Source organism: Homarus americanus, unplaced genomic scaffold, assembly GCF_018991925.1.
Source record: "Homarus americanus isolate GMGI-L3 unplaced genomic scaffold, GMGI_Hamer_2.0 scaffold24694, whole genome shotgun sequence".
NCBI classification, from domain to species: domain Eukaryota; kingdom Metazoa; phylum Arthropoda; class Malacostraca; order Decapoda; family Nephropidae; genus Homarus; species Homarus americanus.
In genome coordinates, this window is record NW_024732780.1 from 3697563 (window position 1) to 3703649 (window position 6087).

Here is a 6087-nt window from a genome sequence, read left to right on the forward strand (position 1 = left end):
TAGACCACTGATTAATGATTAAACCAGTAGATAACAGATGCATAATACATTACAATATTATTAGGTGCTGATAAATACACAACGGTATTTATTAAACAGTGATAAATACACTGCAATACCAATTTACTAAGTGGTGAAGACATGTTGTGATATTCATGAGTGGTCGAGTGTGGGATTTTTTTTCTGGAAGGTGATAATTTTATGATAATATTTTATCAACCTGGCAACAAATGTATCTAATGATATGAGAATTGTGGTGCTCCCAGATACACTCTCATCTCCTACACACAATAAACCTTTATATTTTATTTCCTTCTCTTGTTTCTATCGTTATACTACTGTACATTACGCATGTTTCTCTTTTGTCATAAGGCAAATTCTGTGGGTACTTATATATAACAGTTTACAGTACGTAATAATCACTCGGTGAACACAGTTGTCAACAATCACTTAAATCTGATTTTCAACCCAGAGAGTTCTGCCATATATTTTTTTTATTATTGTACATGTAATAGTGTTTTACTAACCTCGTTATGCAACTAAGCACCTTAGGTGTGGAAGGGCAGTATTAATATTATGACATCAATTGATTTTCTTTAAACAGTTCTGATAAGCAGTGTTATCTCCAACCCCACCCCCCTCAGAAATTAGGAGGAGCAACGAAACCTTAGCATCACTAATTATAGTCTCAGAAATGTTGAAAGAAGAGGGTTGTTGCGCAAAATTTACAATAAATAATGCTATGATTAATACGACCGAGGTCCCATAGAGTTAAACTTTATTTTTTTTGTACAAAGGTTAACCCACCCAGGCACATTATAATATAATTCATTATTCTTTCAGTATCTTCCCAGGTGGTAGTACCTCCCTGTTTGATAGATGTCTACTACCTACTACTTTTACCTGATGACTTATTTTTTACTTTCTTTTACTATATTTTGTCCTATTTTTTTGTGATTTTAGATGTATATAAGGACTTAGGCTATGATATAGTGGGATTTTAAACATTGTTTTGTAAGTACAGTATGTACATAGGGTATGTGCTTCGAGTTAAGTACAGTTTCGACTTATGAGTGTTTGTAGGAACGGAACTCAAATGTAACCCAGGGACTATATATATATATATATATATATATATATATATATATATATGCAAAATCACTGTAGGTGCGCGTGATTAGGTATAATATGTTGTGTATTATCTTCAGTGAGTACTCACTGAAGATGTGAATTACGAACGCGCTTGGGAACTTCTTCTTTTCCTGTATATATATATATATATATATATATATATATATATATATATATATATATATATATATATATATATATATATATATATATATATATATCATGTAGATCCATGTTGCTCTGAAGATGTCTTGAATAAAGACGAAAGCTAAGGTGCTCCGTTGTTTCCCTTTTCCGTGTGATTTTATCAATATATATATATATATATATATATATATATATATATATATATATATATATATATATATATATATATATATATATATATATATATATATATATATATATATATATATATATATTTATATATATAGTGTTAAAGTTCCTGTATATTTTTGCGATGTTATGAAATTATTTGGAAATACATTTACTTAATTCAATTATCCGCTGTACATTATATCTTATTGAAATGTACCAAGACATCTTTTAGTATTAACATGCTACAGTACAGGGTGATTCAGGAAAAAGTACATTAAAGTGGAGGATGAAATCCTTGGATAATTCTAAACCACAATGTCTGTGTGGTAAAATGTCAGCTTCTGCATACTTTCCATGTTGCAACACGTTTAAGATGTGTTAATGAGAGTGAACTTGATGTGAAACCTGCATTGGTTTTTGAAATCATTTATTCACAGATGTCTTATGTAAAGCAGTACAGCGTGATACAGATGGCTGACACAGGTGCAATGAGACAGAGACCATGTACGACCGAATGAGATAACGGCAGTTACAAGGGGGAGGGGGTTTCAAGTCAAAGTCACTTTCATTAATACAACATCTTAAATGCATTGTAACATGGAAACTATGCAGAAGCTGATTTTACCATATAGAAATTGTGGTTTAGAATTATCCAAGGATTTCATCCTCCAATTCAATGTACTCTTTGCTGAATCACGCTGTATATACAGTATACGGTAAATGCTAAACTTTTTTAGATCCTTCACAAATTACTTAAATTCCCCTGCATTATCAAATTTTCTCTAAATGTACATTTAGAGAACGTGCAGATATGAATAGACTGAGACATGCAGAGTCAACAGCAACAGCGGTCCTCAGTCCTCATTCCCTGCCAGACCGTCCTGAGACTTAGGGTAGTAGCTTACACGGAGAGTTATTTTTTTTTTATTCTGACGTCGGCCTCTACGATTCCTACTCAAGGACAAAGTATAGTGAATGGCTAATTGTGTTAATGATTAAAATAATATTTGATAATTCTCATATATGTAATAAAGGTCGAAATATATTAGCTGGGGAAAAGATGTAAATTTGAAGGATAAGAAATAGTAAATTTGTTTCCTTATGTGTACATGATAAATTTCCAATACAGAAAGACTCAAGGATGGGCTAATGTGCCAGAGATTGTGACTGAGCGAGGCATGATTGTGGGGTTGTGGGAGATGGGGATATCAGTGAGTGATATTGCCAAATAGATGGGGATAGGATGGAGAAAACAATGGTGAGGAAATGGATCATGTGGAGCCGAGGCAGCATGTAAACTCCCTCAAGATGGCTAACGAGATCGTGGCAGCTGCACGGGAATATCCGTTCACATTAGCAATGCAGCTGACATGAGATCTTCAGCTGCCTTGTCGAAAAAGGACCACCAGAAGTCGCTTTCAGGACAGCGGTATCCACTCCTATGTGTCAGCACACATAGAAAGACTGACGCCGGCGAACAAGGGATCTGCGTTCGGTTTTGCCCTCCATTACCTTCCCTGTGATGTCGAATTTTGGTGGAACACAGTCTTCATCGACAAAAAAAAACATTTTCGTCCATAAAGGCGGGAGTGAGTCACACGCTACCAGCCGCAACACATGATCTTGTTGGAGAAAGATCTTGTCGTTGGTAAAACTAATGTTGGGGTGGCTGATTAGTTACCTACTGAGGGAGTGGATATGTTATTTGGTAATGATCTAACAGGGTACCGGGTGGTTCTGAAACCTAAGGTGGTTGAAGATCCTCTAACTTGTGATCGTATAGTGATGGGTTGCCAGACCACAGCTTACATCTCAGAAACAGTCCAGACCTGACCCGACATTAGAGGGGTCAAGTGCAGGGGTACCCCTCGCAGCCGCTCAAGGGGTTACAAATCAACCAGCACCCCTCCCTTGTCACACGGCCCCAACAAATATGTAAGAGACGCCCAGTCAGAAAAAGCCACCTGCCGACTCTCCCCCAATTTACACAATAACTTACAGTACATTTCAGAAAAGGTCCAGACCTGACCTCACATTAGTGCGGTCAAATGTAAAGGGACCCCTCACAGCCCAAGTCAAGGGGCCACAAATCAACCAGCACCCCTCTCATGTCACACGGCCCCACCAACGATGTTAACAGGCACGCAGTCAGCAGAAGATTCCTCCAAAATATTCAACAACTTACAGCTCCGAAAAAGTCCAGACCTGACCTTACATTAGCAAGGTCAAATGTAGGGGTACACCTTGTTGCCACCCAGTCATCTGCCGGCTCTTTCCCCAATATATAGGACCTGTAACGGGCCTCAAGAGAGAGAGTCTTGTAACCAAGAAGGGCCAGCAACAACGTCCCCAGTCCTGCTCAAGAGAAGTCCTTCACTAAGTGTAACGAGGTCTCAGCCGGGTCCATCGACAGAGTGCTGTCAACTTAACATGTAACAGTAAAGTGCTGGTTGTGTAGACAGTAGAAGTGCGGTGATCCCGAACCTCCCCAACGATCGACTTAGTGAAGTGCCCATTCCAATTGTGAGGTTAGGTTATACGAGAATACCATAGTGTAACATAAATTGTGTACGAAACCCCCCCCGCATTAATTCCCCCTATTGAACTAGTGAAATAAAGTTGTAACACGCATTTGTGTTTTATATACTACACTTGTACTGTGCCTGTCTTAATATACAGTGTTAGCATCACACCCTCGAGACATGCTACCATTTCCTCCCACTATACGACTCTACTACTATAGCCTCCTACATTACCTCTTCATATGAGATTTGTCTCATTATAATGGTGGCAGCGGTGGGATGCGAACCCACGCCTCCGAAGAGACCCGATCAGCTCAACCTGACGGCTCGTCTCCCAATGTATAGGACGTTGTAGCCCTCCCTCACGAGAGAGAGTTGATGGAGGAGAGTCGAGATAGTCAGACAGAGAGAGCAGGAGGCAAGCCCTCCTCCGGTCGGGAGCGAGACTTCCCTTCCGACTTCCCACAGGACACCGGTGCCCAGCTAAGCAGTCTCCCATGAGACAACCCAGAATCACCTGCTTGGCCTCCCCCAGGTCACGTGAGTTTTTGTTAGAGCTATCCATGGGACGAGTTACTTACGTGGGAAGTGTATTCATTTCATGTTTGTGTCCGAGAATCATTGTCTAGTAACGTAAATATAATGTCCTAGTAACTTCGACAGAAGGTGTTAGTAATGTGTCCATGCCATTGGCGTAATTAATAAATAGTTGTAACGAAGTGGTGTTTGAGAATCGTCCTTAAGAACGTAATGCGTGTGTATTGACGTATAAGATAAGATAAGTGTATTGACAGTGTAAATAACTAACATGGCCACGCTACCAAATTCTTCCTCTCTTTACATCCTCCTACTAAATATTCTCTCTATACTTCCTACACTTAAGACCCTTGATTATAGGTGACAGCGAACTATACGCTAACCCACGCCCTCCTCGCTTAGTCATTACAATGGTAGAAGTTAACTTAACATAAACTCATGCCTTCCCTCGGTTAGACATAACACCTGGCTCGTCTCATCCTTCATTTAATTCAGTTTGAGTATTGTTTAAAAGTGTGTAATAAGGAATTCCTGTGTCGTAGCGTGAAAAGTGTCCTAGTGTGTCATCTTTACAACTCAAGTCAATGTCTCTCGTTGTGGTATATGCGAATTGTTACTAGCAAAACACTCCCAGAATATGTTCAGTGCTTAATATGATTTTTCAGTGTCCCCTGCGTTCTGTGAAATTCTCAGTATCCCAAGTGCATTTTAATTGTCGGTCGGTGTTAAATGTACCCATTGCGTTTTAGTGATAGAAGCTGTGTCTATACTAACTGTTATAACCTAACATGTCTTACAACCAATATCCTCCTCCCTGTCCTAATCCTCACCTCACCCTCCGTACCCGCCCGTTCCCCGCCCCGCCCTACCCCGCCCCGCTCCGCTCCACCCCGCCCCGCTCTGCTCCGCCCCGGTTACACCACGCTGTGCCTCGCCCCGCCCCGCCCCACCCCACCAGGCACGCATCATGCCCGCGTATTTTCCGCTCCGCCTCGCCCCGCCCGTGTGACCACCAATCCCCCATATGTTTTGTCCCGTGAGTTATGCTTCGAAATGGGTGGTTAGTGTCACTTAATATTGCAATAATTGCAGAGCTTCACTCAGTGTGTTTTTATGCGAGTATGACTTGTAATGTACTCTTTGATGCGTAGTGATAAATAATATTCAGTGTAGTGAACAGAGCTTCACTCCCCGATGCAGCCTAACGAGAATATTGTCGTGACGGAAACCGTATTTGCCAAACACTGACGTAATGTATAAAGTAAATATTTTTTTTCTTTACGGATACACTTCCAACTAATCCACCATCCCTTTCGGATTGTTTCTGTCAAATGTCACACACAGTACCGCCCCATGGCTAGCCGGAATCCAACCACAGCACATATAAGCAGAGAAGAAGCAGCGTGAGGAATGCAGCGTGATGAATGCAGCACCGTACCCACCACACACCACTCAACTTCTTTCAAGTCCTCCCTGGTCTAGGATTAAGAAGATTTTATATTTTTCTACTTAAGGAAGTTAAGGAGTGTGGAATGCAGCACCACACATCAAAACACTGGCAAGCCGAACCAGGGAGGGG